The sequence below is a fragment of the Tachypleus tridentatus genome, chromosome 9 (assembly GCF_004210375.1).
Source record: "Tachypleus tridentatus isolate NWPU-2018 chromosome 9, ASM421037v1, whole genome shotgun sequence".
In the NCBI taxonomy this organism is placed as follows: Eukaryota; Metazoa; Arthropoda; class Merostomata; order Xiphosura; family Limulidae; genus Tachypleus; species Tachypleus tridentatus.
This window is the reverse complement of record NC_134833.1, coordinates 88,198,359-88,214,410: the sequence shown is the minus strand read 5'-3', so window position 1 is coordinate 88,214,410 and position 16,052 is coordinate 88,198,359. Positions and strand designations below refer to the sequence as shown.

At 33.9% G+C, this 16,052-nt stretch overlaps 1 pseudogene; it reads left to right on the top strand.

Moving 5' to 3' along the window:
* Window positions 1-409: 409 nt before the first annotated feature.
* LOC143227420 (C-reactive protein 1.1 pseudogene) lies at window positions 410-1,019 on the top strand (annotated as a pseudogene).
* Window positions 1,020-16,052: the final 15,033 nt, after the last annotated feature.

Below are 16,052 nucleotides of genomic sequence, written 5' to 3'. Positions count from 1 at the left end.
CGGAAATTTCTTACACATCCCAATATGTAAACGGTGTTATCGACCGAAAAATAAATATATCAATATCTTTAATAAAACTTATGCAGGTAGAGTATGAAAGTTTTGTTTAATAAGTCAAGATTCATCACTGAGAATAAACACCAGGCATGACTGCTTTATTACATTTTTTTGTTTGTCTTTGCTTTTTAATTTCTACATTAGATGAGAATTCAAAAAAATCATAACGCTATTCTACATTCTAAATATAGTAAAAAAACCTTTCGTTGAAGAATAAAAACTGGATAGCAATGAAGCTAGAAGTGTCTGTATTTTATTGTTTACTTGTTTATGTCATTTTCTTGTAGAAATTATGCAACTAACCAGTCCCTTAACTTGTGGAGTTGCTACGGTCTTCATTTTCTCGTTCAGTATGTCGTATTTTTTGAAAGAAGGCGAAATTAGCAGTAAGGTTAAGTTTCCTCCTTCCACACCAAGTTCTTTCCCTCGTTTGGTGATGGATGGTACTTTACCAAGTCTTCAGGAGATAAACCTCTGATGCAACGGATACTGAGATTCTAACTTATGTGGAAGTAGGGAATATTGTAGGTTTTATTATCGGTGGTAAAATACAGATAAATATTGCGTGTTCCTCTCACATAGAGGTTGGAAAATTGTAACACGTTTGTTACGTGTAGTCTTTCATAGAAGGGAGCTCATCTCTGATGATGAATGGTTATCGTTGTTATGGCAATGTTACTTGGATAACTAAGGGAAAAACAGTTCAAAAAGGAGGTACAGTTGTTCTTGTACAAGACCAGAACACAGTTGGTGGTAGATTTGATGGTTCTTAAAGTATGAAAGGAGAGCTGAGTGAGTTGAATATGTGGAATTCAGCACTGGACAGTAAGCAGATATTACATCTAAGTAAACGTGAGGATGTGTCAAAGAGACATCTGTACAGAAACATAATTCAGTGGGAAAAGACATCTTTTATGTTTTATGACGGGTTTGTTGTTTCTCCTAATGAAATTTTTGCTTAGACAGTATGTGACGATTAACGAAATTTGTGCTCAGACAATATGTAAAAATACGTTTACATTTCTGAAGAATGGTTAACAATAAGTTTGTGAGAGCTGTATTTATTTGTTACATTTAGCTTACAATATCTTTGTAAGTCGCTTGCCATTTCTCATTGTGAACTTCAATGTTCTGATTATGTATGTTTTATAGTGTGTGTTTTAATAGTGTAAAGTGGATGTGTTTTCATAAACGAGGCATTAAAACGTTATACTACAAGGCAAGACTTAGCTCATATTAGACCTATTTCATAAAAGCTTAGATAATTCTTTACAGGTATTTTGATAAAATTATTATAAAATACAGGAAAAATTATTAATTAAATATAATAGAAAGTATAAAGGGTTGCAGTTTATGGGATATGGGTTTATTTCTAATTAAGCACAAAGCTACACAATGGACTATATGTGCTCTGCCCACTATGGGTATCGAAAAACCAGTTTCTAGTTGTGTAAATGTGCAGACATTCCGCTGTGCTAGCTGGGGTGTGGGTGAGTTATGTCTGTAGTAGACCCTACTCCTACACATTAATTTACATGGGGGATGTGAATGACGAATGTATCGGATCTGATGAAGTTGACGATTCCTCTGGAAGTTCTGACGCATACATAGGTGTAGATCGGTTATCGCCTGAATGTCCGTTACACGGCAAACAGGTGACCGTGTTGAGTTTCTGACAGTATCATCACCACATCACATGTCATTTTGGTTTAATATTTGACCACCATTTATTTATCGAGTATTAAATATAACAAAAGTATTTTTACGGACTCGGGTGTTTTGTATGCGAGTGATGAAACCAATATTTTTATCAAAAAATAAATAAATTTACCTTTTATAAATCAACATAACCATTAAGTAGTGTTCAAATTTACTTAATGTCTCAGTTTCAAATCTGTAAAACCTAAACATCTCTCGCGAACTTTCGACCTATTTTAATCAACATTCATATATTAAAAGAATAAAAAAATTAATGTATTTTAATAAATTCGTCTGTAAAACGTTTGTAATCCGTAAGACCCAGTAAAGGCTTATTGTTTGAATGTTTTTATCTTGAGTTTAACTGAAATGTGATAAGCCTGTTTCTGTATCCTACATGCATATATCCAAATACCTACACAATAAACCTCTATTAAGGCAGCATTTCATAATGTGAAATTTAACAAACAAAGAACAAAATAGAAAAATATTTAGCCAGACGTCTCTCTATAATTAGGTACGCAGTTACGTAATGGGCTGTCTGTGCTCTGTCCATCACGGGTATCGAAACCAGGTTTCTTGCGTTGTAAGTCTGCAGACATACCGTCGTACCATTTATGATTAAACTCAAAGTAAATATCATTTCTTTACAAGAAATTACCAGAAGATGAAGTATTATTCGGCTGCGACCTCTGGAGGCTGAAATATTTTTTTTTGGGGATACAAACACTTAATAAAAGAATTACTAAATCTGACAGTCAAATAACATAAACTTCTGCCAGTTTTACCTTGTTTCTCAAACTAAGCTTCTTCGTAAGTTTAAAATATAACCTTTCATATAACAATCATTACCTGTATCAGAGTTATTGTTGTTTCTTCTTTATCGGGATTCAGCCCATGTTTTAGACCAGGGAGGGTCAGGCTGTGCGTTGCACTGTTCCTACTTGGGATTATTATTTTGTTTGCACTGTTAGTGACATCAATGGTAATTACCTTTGTTACGTTGTTGTATTATTCATAGTATGTAAACCTTTGTCCGATGTCTGAAGTTTTAATTAATATATCCTTTTCGTGCCATGTCCAATTCGGATATTTTTACTGGCTTCACTTAGGCTAAAACACGACTAGTCTATGTTCACAATACAGTTCCGCTTAGCAGTCATACACACGTGCACACATAAAGAACCCTTTTAAAATGGAGTTACATCTATATTTAGAACCAATTTTACACTAATCGAGAAATCAATGAATGTGAAAAATATATATGGAACTATTCGCCAGGTGCAGGAATTCACAACAAGAAATAGAGAGATAATTATTTATTCGCAAGGAATATAAATATAAGTTCCTACAAGAGAATTATGCTCACAGAGTAGGAGTACATGTGAGATACTCTGATTATTTTGTAGAATATAAATTCGTATTTACCTGAAACAACTACGATCTACCAGGAGAAAGAAAGAGGTATTTCGTACCTGACACTTTCAGGTCTATAAGATCTAAAAACCAGTCATGCGAACCGTAAAATTTCCTAATGGTTTTAGACTGAAAACCGTCTTCCTTCATTAAACGACTTATAAACGAGCATTTCAGCAGCGCTATTATGGATCAGCATATTTATTAAATATTAGAAGAAAAGTAGTATTATATTAAATAAAAGTCGCTGTTACTGACTTCAATGCAAATAATTACAATTTATTAACATATAATATTATTGTGAGTGAAAAGCCTTTAAAAATCAAAATATTCTTTCATACAAAGAGAACACCTAGTAAAATTGGTGTTTGAAGATATTAAACAAGAGCTGTTTGATTTAGCCGTTCCTCATTAAATACAACGACGTATTTGAATTGTCGTCCAATTTCACTAGAATGTTAATTATATCTAAGCCTAAGCTGTTATACTACAGGTTACACAAGTAAAATCCGTACCAAAATTTATACTTACTACTTTAGTGTCCAATCTTACGAATGCGAATTATTTTTGTTATTCTATAATTTCTATAGATAAAAATAATAAAACAAAATAACATTAACAAATCCATAATATTATAAGAGGTTAGCTTCTTTGTGTTTCCACTTTTCAAGCCCCCTAGGCCTGGCATGGCCAAGAGTATTAAGGCGTTCGACTCGTTATCCGAGGGTCGCGAGTTCGATTCGCGGTCGCACCAAACATGCCTGCCCTTTCAGCCGTGGGGACGTTATAATGTGACCGTCAATCTCACTATTCGTTGGTAAAGGAGCAGCCCAAGAGCTGGCGGTGAGTAGTGATGACTAGTTGCCTTCCCTCTATCCTTACACTGTTAAATTAGGGACGGTTAGCGCAGATAGCCCTTGAGTAGCTTTGCGCGAAATTCAAAACAAACAAACAAACAAATAAAGTCCCCTACTTGCTCAGTATGTGTGCAGACATACAACGCTTAAAACCTGGTTTCGATACATGTGGTGGGTAGCGCATATATAGCCCATTGTGTAGCTTTGTGCTTCATTGAAAACAACAACATCCACTTTTCAAATAGCACTCTGCAACTTGAGTTTGAAAAAATTATTACCAAGATATTATTTGTATCATAAAAATATGAGTAAAAGAAATGGTCAGTATCTCGTGGAAAAGTAGAATTTTTTTTCTAAAGAAGAGGAATTATAAAGATTTAGCATTTTATTTAATTGTGTTGTTATTGTGATGAGGCTGTAAAAAACATGAAAATTTCATACAAATAAATAATCTAAAAGTCAAAGTTTTTCATTTATATTTTAAACCATAAGTATACTTTCTTATTAAAGAATAAAAAATCTATATTTACAAAAGCGAAGAATCGACCCACTAATTATATTCGCATAAGTAAAAATCTTGTCAAAGCGAATGGGTAAAACCGAAAATGAGTAGGTGAAGACCAAGATCGATATCAAAGCATTTCTTGTGCCACCGAAAATTCAAAGTTTAAACCTATTATTATTCAACAATAATAATAGGTTTTGTTTTCATTCAAAAGTATCATTTGGATCAGAAGGTTCATTATTTGAGAAATATCTTGATCTCGACATACATAATATCCATCTTGGTTTTGCCTCCCTGACCTGTATGGAGCTGAACATCCTTAAAGTGAAATTATTCTAACTTTATAAGGCTTCTTTTATCTCAAGTATAATGATAAAGCATCCTACGAATAAATGCCTTCTTAAAATGGAAAAACACATATACTCTTAGAATCAGAAGAAGAATGTGTGTGTGTGTTTTTCGTATAGCAAAGCCACAAAGGGCTATCTGCTCAGCCCACCGAGGGAAATCGAACCCATGATTTAAGCGTTGTAAATCCGGAGACATACCGCTGTACTAGCGGGGAGCAAAAAATGGTCTATAAATTTATTGGCTCCACTTTAATTAGATAAAGGTAAGAGGTTAGAAGTAATTTTGTTTTTTTAATTTTGCACAAAGCTACACAAGGGTTATCTGCGCTAGCCGTTCCTAATTTAGCAGTGTAAGACCACAAAGAAGGCAGCTAGTCATTACCACCCACCACCAACTCTTGGGCTACTCTTTTATCAACGAATAGTGGGATTGATCGTAACGCCCCCACGGCTGAAAGGGCGAGCACGTTTGGTGTAACGGGATTTCGAACCCACGACCCTCGGATTGTGAGTCGAGTGCCTTAACTACCTGGCCATGCCGGGGCTCAGAAGAAGAGAAAATAAATTCTTATACATTGGATGATTATGAGTTTAAAGATATACAGAGCTAAATATTTCAAGATGTGTACGTCTAAGATCACAAAAAATAATATCTAAAAATAAAATTATTTGAAGTTTAAAATATTAAGAATTAAGGAAGTGATATTTATATGTTTAATATAAAGATATATAAAGACTAAAAATCACGAATTCTCCTTTTAATGTGAAATATAAACGTATTCAACATTTACAAAAGAAATGCTTTACGTTTTGTTACTACTTTGTCTATAAATGTTAATTTGCTATGAACTATTGTCATAACGATTTTTATTCTTTCTGTTATAACGTCTTTGTTAACTCTTGTGAGTTATAGAGAGGCTTCCACATGAGTGGTTGTTTATAGTAGTAATTATTTACGATTATATTAAAAGTATTTTTTCGGAGAAGTAATACATGAGAAACGTTTTCGGATTGTGCTCTTTAGTTAGAGGCAACTCAGGCCTGGCAGGTGGTCAGGGCACTTGATTCGTAATCCGAGGGTCAAACATGCTCGCCTTTTCAGCCGTAGGGACGTTACAAAGTGACTGTCAGTTCATAATTTACTGATAAAAGAGTAGCATAAGAGCATTGTGATGACTAAATGCCTTTTCTCTAGTCTTGCACTTCTAAATTACGAACAGTTAGAGCAGATAGCCCTCATGTGTTTTGGGCGAAATTCAAAACAAATTGACACAACTCATTGCATCAAAATAGCTAGTGTACCTCTAGGAGGGGTGGTAAGCCCCATCCTATTCATCATGTACGTAATAATATGCCTCTGGAAGTCTGAAAAAGTGCACCAACACCAGCAATAACAGCCACAACCACACAACCAAAAAAGAAATAGAATAAGTGAATATTGTCAAAAATATAATATCAAAATAAACACAACTAGTAGTATTCACAAAGTTAACTAAACATAAAAAGCACAACCTCAGATTTATATGAATGGAGCACTCCTTCAGACTACGTCATTTGCAAAATTTTTAGGACTAATATTTGACTCAAAACTAACATGGGTAAGCCACATAAATAATATTAAAACAAAAAAAATTTGGCGAAGAACAAACCATTCTAGGAGTCTAGCTGGTAAAGATAATAGTGGAGCAACGGCAGATAACATCATAAAAAACATATAAAACATAAATTACACTCGTCATTGACTATGCCGCCCCTGCATGGATACATCTAAGAAAGCAATTACTACAAACAATACAAAATACACTACTTAACACACTTATAAAATACTCAGAACAACATCATTAGAATTCATGCACAAAATGCACACATAGAAACAATAGCAGATAAACTACTACATAGTACAATAAACTATTTTGACAAAAATTAGAGAAAAAATGAACTGGTAAACGAACTAGACAGGTACTGTATACATGATGAGTATAGTCTTAAACACTTTTCCCTAGTAAATATATATTTTTGAAATAAAAGAAAAAGGTCACCTATAAACGAGACTCCACATTAGTTTAGGGTTAATTAATAAACATTGAAAGAGATTTATGTAAATGTTTTATAGTTTTGTCTATTTAATAAAAGTGCAAATAATTTCTTTGTTTGCTTTTTGAATTTCCCGCAAAGCTAGCCGTCCCTAATTTAAAAGTGTAAGGCTAGAGGGAAGGCAGTAATTCAACACCATCCACCGCCAACTCTTGGGCTTCTCTCTTACCATCGAATAGTGGGAATGATTGTCACTGTATAATGATTCCACGGCTGAAAGGGCGAGCATGTTTGGTGCGACGAGGATTCGAACCCGCGACCATCATATTAGGAGTCGAACGCTTTAACCCACCTGGCCATACCGGGCCCAACAAATAATCATGGAACTATAAAGAAAAATTACTTATTTGTATTAAGCAAATAATGCATTTAGCTTGAAGCATTATTAATTAAGCTGTGTGTGCATGTGAGTTTTCTTATAGCAAAGCCACATCAGGCTATTTGCTGAGTCCACCGAGGTCTTTAAGGTAACGAAAAGTGTTTGTTTTCTTTCAAGAATAAAAAAAACTAAAATTAAGAACAGCAGATAGTTTAATTTCTTCTTATTGAAGTTCGTATATCAATATTGTGACGTAGGCTACAGAGTGTATTTTTATTTCCCTATTTCTGGCATACGAACGTTTTACCGACCTCACGACAATACATATTGCAACGTTAAGCGTACATTACGAGATGTCTTCGCTAGCCATTCCCTAATTTAGCATTATAAGAAGAGAGAGAAGGCAGGTATTCAACACCATCCTCCGCCAACTATTAGGCTACTCTTTTACCAAAGAATAGTGGGATTGACTGTCACTGTATAACGCCCCGACGGCTCAAAGGACGAGCATGTTAGGTGCCACGAGGATTCGAACCCGCGACCCTCAGATTACGAGTCGAGTGCATCGTTTTAGTGTTTACTAATTGTCTAACAAACAACAGTGTACAGTGGTGGGAGATGTTAAAACAGATCCATCTGCCAAACGGACTTCAGTTCCCTTATAGGGAAATAATATATTTCATAAATGCGAAACACAAGAACTAATTATGTCTTATTTTTTACAGCTGACATGAAAAGAAGTATTCACGTTTATACTAAGAAGCTTCTTTGTAGTCTACAATAAAATAATTTGTAATTTACAGAAAAAGCAAACAATATTTAATATTGTAGGTGAAGCAGAAACATCAAGAAGCATTATAGTTTAAAGAGAAATTTCATTTTATGATAAATGTTTATACAAAGAAAACCAAGTAAAATGTTTTAACGTGATTTTTTTCTCATAGCAAGGCTAAATTGTGTTATAAGCTCTATTCAACAAGTGAAATCGAACCCCTAATTTTAACGTTGTAAATCAGAAGACTTCCCGCTGATCTAGAAAGGAACAGTAAATTGTGAGGTAAATGCAGTGAAATAATGTTTCCTTAATATGTGTATCAAATTAAAATGCTCCGCTTTGGTTTTTTGAGACTTAAAATGTTACATTTCAGCTTATAGAGAAACAAGAATTTTATGTGGTGACTAACAACGAAATAATATATAACTTTGTGGGTTTAAGAGAAGCAATATTTTATGTAGTGACTCACGGATAAAAAATATTAGTTTCAAAACGTAAAGTTTTACTGAACTCACTTTCTGCCTTTAAAAGAGGAAGACATATCTGTAACAACAAGTCATAGCATTGGGTTAATACTGGCTATACGCAATAAAAGGGGGTACCGCCTGTATTTCAATTTCAACTCCCAACTATGAATTCACAACATAAGGTACGTCTAATGTCTTCAATCAGATAACAACCTTTCATGCTCTTGTACAATTGGCCTAGCGCGTTAAGGCGTGCGCTTCGTAATCTGAGGTTCGCGCCCGAATCGCGCCAAACATGCTCGCCCTCCCAGCCGTGGGGACGTTATAAAGTGACGGTCAATACCATTTTTCGTTGGTAAAAGAGTAGCCCAAGATTTGGCTGTGGGTGATGATGACTAGCTGCCTTCCCTCTAGTCTTACACTGCTAAATTAGGGACGGCTAACACAGATAGCCCTCGAGTAGCTTTGTGCGAAATTCCAAAATAAACAAACAAATCTTGTGCAATACGTTGCATTTAAATATTAAATAATTAAAGTTAGAGGTTTAGTTTATGTTTGATATGTAACGTGTTTCTCGAATGTGTTTGGTGAAGCATGTGATGGACCTGTTTATAACCATGTTGGTTTTTAACTTAATTTTATATAATAGCTCAAATAAAGTACTACTTTCGTTCGGTAAATAAAACAAAGATATATATATGTATAAATTGTATTCAAACATGTTATCTTGAAAGTCGTTTTTAAAACACAAATTGCAAATTAGTATACAAAAAATCCTTTTTAGTATAAACGTTGATTAGATAATACACCATCACTTCATATATACTTATCATAATTATTTTTGTAGAGAAGGATGATGAAAGTCATGGCAATTATTTCGGTTTGAAATTATTTGACCTCAAACAAAATCTTACAGTCAAATGCAATTAGGGGTGGTCATAATATTACTTCTTATTGACACCGCTTATGTTCTAAATGAACCTGAATCTCATTGTTGGCTATCTTGCTAGCGCTCAAGGAATAGCTATTCAATGGTTGTTTAACCTGAACCTTCTCAACTGTATCTATGTGATGTTGAATTACTGAAATCTGATCCAATCAATAAATACTTTAACATACGAGGTCTGTTACAAAAATACGCGGACTGTTTGAATTGCGCGGCTCCAGTTGGTTCCAGGGGAATGCGCTTGGTGTCGCTAGGTTTGCACAGATGAGCTGATTACGACGCCATTTCCCGATTGCAGATATCTTCATTTGTGTATGAGCTACGCGGTTTTAAGTGAAGTGCGATTTTCTCGTTTGGCGGATTTCAGAAAGAATGACCTGAAGGAGCAACGACTTGCTGTGACATTTTGTGTTAAACTTGGAAAATCTGCGACTGAAACTTTTGCTATGCTTAACACGGTTTACGGTGATGTTGCTATGAAGCGTACGGCATGTTTCAAGTGGCATGAACGTTTTTAGGATGGTCGACAGTCCATTGAAGATGATGAGCGTCCTGGACGTCCTTCCACGTCAACTGATGACCCACACGTTGACAAAATCAACACCCTGGTGCAGACAAATCGACGTCTGACTGTCAGGGAGCTTGCTGAAGAGTGTGGGATATCAGTTGGATCTTGTTACGAGATTTTGACCGAAAAATTGAAGATGCACCGCGCGAAATTCAGCCCTCAGAACTCGTGAGTTTTGGCCAAACACTCGATCACTGTTCTTCCCCACACCTGACCTTACTCCTTGCGATTGTCTTGTTCCCCAAATATAAAGACCCTTGAAAGGAAGAAGATTTGAGACGATTTCTAGATTAAGGCAAATGCGACGAAGGAGCTGGATTTTATTTAGAAAGAAGCGTACCAGGACTGTTTCAACAAGTGAAAACACCGTTGGGATAAGCACACACGTTGAGGACGGTGAGTACTTTGAAGGAGTCCCAGACCTGTAACTTTAATTAAAATACATTTTGTTTTATGTCAGTCCGCGTATTTTTTTTTAATAGAATCGTCTCAAAACTTCTTCGCTACGTTAAGTTTATATTGTATATGTACAATCATTAACCAGTAATCCCAAGTGTGATGATGAGCGAGTGTCTACGTTTAAGCGCACTATGACAAATGCAACACTAATATTCTTATTAGCAACAGTTATTTCCATCCTAAGTACAATGTGCAACCAAAGTAGCTTCCAGTCAGATAACTGACCATCCATGCGAGCAAAACAATAGTGGGATTCATGTCCGTCTTCAATTACATAACTTAATGTTACTCTTGTTCTGCATATAAAATATATTATTTCTTGTTTCGTTTAAATTAGTGCCTTACTTTGCGACATTGTTTACAGTAAGCCATGAAACACTGGTTGTGTTAATGGGATTTCTTTCCCAACATTCACTATTTCCTGAGTCTTTCTAAATAGCACCGTATATTTTACTTCAGCTTTCAGATGAAAAGGAACAGCGAATAAATGCGAATAGTTTAGAAAAATATATAACTTTTTATTTGACATTTAATAATGCTCTCTTATATAAATATTCGTTGAAACACATGATCACTTCATCCATTGTTATCATGATTAATTTAGTACAGAATGATGATGGTTTCAACTCATGGACATTTATTGAGATTTGAACAGTTTTTTGTTGTAACAGAATTGTATAAATACCCTTTTATATTGAAATTCTTGGAGTAGGACAAGTAGGATGAAAATAGGACGAAAGGCTAAAATGGAAATCTTATTTTGGTAAATCTATACGCTGTTAACCTCGTTTTAATACAGAGATCCTTCTAGAATGTCTTTTATGATGTGTTCTGGGACGCGGAGGTACTTTACCGCTTACTTTTGCGTTCGTTGATCATGTGTTACAAGACCAAACTTTCTCTACTTGGTTTATTGGAAGTGCATATTTAAATATTGAAGAAAACTATAGATCCCTTTCTTGTGTGGCGATTATTTACCTTTAGCAAATGCAATTTGACCTGTTAACTTATATCCTCGTTTATCATTGTCCTTCAGCAAATAACTCTCTATGTCGGATACAAAACATGTCTGAGACAAATCTATAATGGCAAAAGTAACCTCTATGAAATCAGTAAATGTTGTAAAGGATAAAAAAAACAACGTGTAAATATCAAAATATTACCTGTACTGCAACTTCACTGATTGATAGTTTTGAATTAATCTTAGAATAATGATATTTAACATACATATTACAATAATGATGTATTTGTTTTATCTTTTATCTGTCTGCCATTGTATAAGGGATCACTTTAATGAACACTTAAGCTAAATGAGTCAGCCATTAACGATAGTATTGAAACTATAAATTAGAAGAAAGGTACCTAGGCTCTCAGTAACACCACGGTACCTCTTATAACTTGTGACAAGGAAACTGGGTTTCGATACCCATGGTGAACAGAGTACAAATAACCCAGAGTATAGTTTTATGGTTAATTACAAACAATAAAAATTCAGCTAGTTGCGCCAGTTGTTTAGCTTTTCTCGTTTCGTTGAAAACAGTTTCTAAGTCTTTTTCAGGTTCTTACAGCTCAACAACAACCAGGAAGTGTGAAGCGCGTTTTAATAGAAGCGAAGCAGAACTGTATATATCACCATCCGTCTGTGCTAACTAATATGCCACTATTATAAACCATAAACTTCCAAACCCTTTTTTACTACTTCATATATGTTTATTATATCTCCGAAGTACAAGTTTAGTAATTCATATTTTCGATATGACATCTGGCCAAGATTTCACTTATAGGTTTAGGCTGCAAGCTCCATTTAGCGAACACATCATTTAATGTTTTCCAAGAAAAAAACCACTAAAACTTTCATCATTTTATTTTTAAGGTATGGTTTTGGAATTTCGCACAAAGCTACACGAGGGCTATCTGTGCTAGCCGTCCCTAATTTAGCAGTGTAAGACTAGAGGGAAGGCAGCTAGTCATCACCACCCACCGCCAACTCTTGAATTACTCTTTTACCAACGAATAGTAGGATTGACCGTCACATTACAAAGCTCACGCCTTAACTCGCTAGGCCATGCCAGGTCCCTATTTTTAAGGAATTTTCTGGGTCTTTACAAAAAGATATCGAAATATTTTATGAGTTAGTAAAAAAACGAAAATTAACTTAACTACAGAATTTCTACAATTGTGGTAGTCAGAGCTTAAATATACCAATGTATAGCTTGGTGCTTAATTACAAACAAACTAATTAACGACATAGCTAGTGTATGACGACATATATTAGTACATACTTCTACATTAATTAGAAACAAGAGTCATATCTAAATGCGACATAGGGCTAGTAGCTTCAGAACTGAGTCTGTCATACAGATTTAAAACATCTAGCTGAGCATAAACTTCCTTTAACCAAGCAAACAAATGATGTAACAGTGTCATATTCTTTGGACAATACAAAAACTGAACGTGATAACACTTATATAAGACAATGTTAGTTTTATTTTATATACAAATGGGGATGTAAAATTAAATCATTTGATACTGACCTAATGTAAATGTTTTTTTTTTATTCATAAGATTAGTATTATAACTTATATTTGGATGAAAAGACATTGTTAAAAACTTTAATGAAAAAACATAAGGTATCAGAACCTATATAAATATTGTTGATCCAAAAGTAACGTTTTAAGGCTGCTTTCCTGCCATCCTGTCTCCGGATTTATAACATTAAAATCAGGCGTTCGATTCCCCTCGGAGGGCTGAGCAGATAACCCTTTGTGGCTTTGCTTTCCGAAAAACACACACACTGATTTCTCTTTTTATGTAACATATTTCAAATTTCATTTAACTTTATTTTAATTACTTTTTTGGCATTTTAAACCGCTTACCTCTTTATACCTTTATAAAATTCCACCACCAGGAAATTGTAGGATATTCAAAGATTTGTGTGTACGGAACTTAGTTATTGATGTTTTCTCATTGATTTTTAATTTAAAGGAATCTGACATATTTGATTTCTCTGTGTAGAACGTAAGTGTTGAACCTATTACCAATGTAAATACTATCAAATAATTATTAGTGCTTATGTTTGCTTTATTTAAAATGGACTTATTAAAGTGTTAATTAAGATCTCAGAATGGAGTCTTCATCATCACAAATCCAACAAAATTTGGCAGGGTTACAACACTATAATATTTAACAATACATTAATAACAGAAATGATAAATCTTGAACACATTAACATATCAAAATACTTGAAGATTTAAATTAATTCTTTAATTTTATATTTTGTACAAATTATTAGATGTTAAATATGCACTTCCAATAAATTAACTGGAGAAATATTGGTGTTGTAACACATGGTCAGCAAACGCAAAAGTTTGCGGTAAAAGATCTCCGCGTCCCAGAACACATCATGAAATACATCCTAGAATGATCTCTGCATGAAACAATGTTAACAGCACACAGATTTACCAAAATAAGATTTCCAGTTAAGTCTTTCGTTCAATTTTGATACAATTCCATTAATTTCAAGACAAAAAGGTATTTATACTGTTCTGTTACAAGAAACTGTTTAAATCTCAATGAATGTCCATGAGTTCAAACCGTCATCATTCTAAACTTTTGAAACCATTTGCATTTATTCACTGTTCCTTTCCTCCTGAAAGTTGAAGTAAAATTATACGGTACTATTTAAAATAACTTAGGAAACAGTGAATGTTGGAGAAGAAATCCCATGAACACAACCAATGTTTCATGGCTTACTATAAACAATGTTTAGTTCATTGTCGGAAAGTAAAGCACTAATTTAAGCCAAACAAAAAAAATATATATTTTCTATGCAGAACAAAAGTAACATTATGATATGCAGTTGAAGACGGACAGGAATCAAACTACTGTTTTGCTCGTATGGTTGGTCAATTATCTGACTGGATGCTACTTTGGTTGCACATTGTATTTAGGATGGAAATAACTGTTGCTAATAAGAATATTAGTGTTGCATTTGTCATAGTGTGCTTAAAAGTAGACACTACGCTCATCATCACACTTGGGATTACTGGTTAATGATTGCACATATACAACATAAATGTAACGTAGCGAATAGTTGGTAAAGTATGTTAAAGTATTTATTGATTGGATCATATTTCAGTAATTCAACATCACATAGATACAGTTGAGAAGGTTAAACAACCATTGAATAGCTATTCCTTGATATTTGTCTCAAAACTTTTGTTCAAAGTTAAATAATTTGAAACCGAAATCACTGTCATAGACATTCATTATTCTTGTTTACTAAATTAATCATAATAAGTGTATATGAAGTGATGGTGTATTATCTATTCAAAGTTTGTATCAAGAAGGATTTTTTGTAAACTTATTTATGACTTGTGTTTTAAAATCGACATTTCGGATAATACGTTTGAATACAGATTCTACATTTGTTTTTCGTTTTCTTTATCAAACGAAAAAGTAATTTATTCAACTACTATGTAAAATTAAGTTGAAAATCATCATAGTTATAAACAGGTCCATCATATGTTTCACCTAACTGAATCGGCAAACACGTAACATATTACAACATAAAGGACACATCGGACTTTAACTACTTCATACTTAAATGCAACGTAATGCACAAGAGCATGAGACGATGTAATCTGATTAAAGTCATAACACGTACCTTATGTAGTGAATCCATAGTTGGGCGTTGAAAGAGAAAGACAGACGGTACGCAACACACTAGAGGTATATAATTCATTATAAAGAGGTAAGCTATGTTTTGTGTTTTACAAACATTTTATGAAAATTGAGTTCACCGTAAACGTGCGTAAACTACATTTAAGGGTTTCCTATCCTGATTTAGTTCTAATTTGGTCTTTCTGTCGTGATTTAATAAAACTGTTATCATGGAATTGCACAAATTCTAGATATACAGATATGGTATCTGTGCTTGCTAGAATAGTTTTAAAAGAATTATTTGTCTTATTGAAGGTTATACATTAACCGTAGTTGGTGATGTTTTAGTATCTAAACTTCCTTTATAATTCTAACCAAAAAATAATTTAAGAAATGTAGCTTCATCTGATGAAATTTTCGGAACTGTGATAACTTTAAGATCAACAATATTTGCGGCTATTAAAATAATTTATACGCGCTGAGTGAAAGACACTCCTGTCACTGTAATTTTGTTAACTAATGGGTGGGTTGGTATTTGTGTTAATTTAATCATTATTTTCTCAAAGGAAGAACTTCCAGTCACACCGTGTGAAGAACCATCTTAATAAATTGTCTTTTGTTTCCTGAGTGAGATAGTTGGGTTAGCTTTCCGCTATAAAGAGCAACAAATTGAAGAAGCGAGATTATTTTCTGTATTCAGAGCAACCTCTTAGATTAATTTTGTTTTCTATTAGCTACTGGTTTCCTTCAGAGAAATTCTAGATATTTTAAGTAACTCTGGTGGAATAATACTTATTTTTTTATTATATATAGCAGCTTAAGGAAATGCTTCACGTCACTTCCGTTGGATGCACCAATAAAGAGAAAGTTCTGATGTTT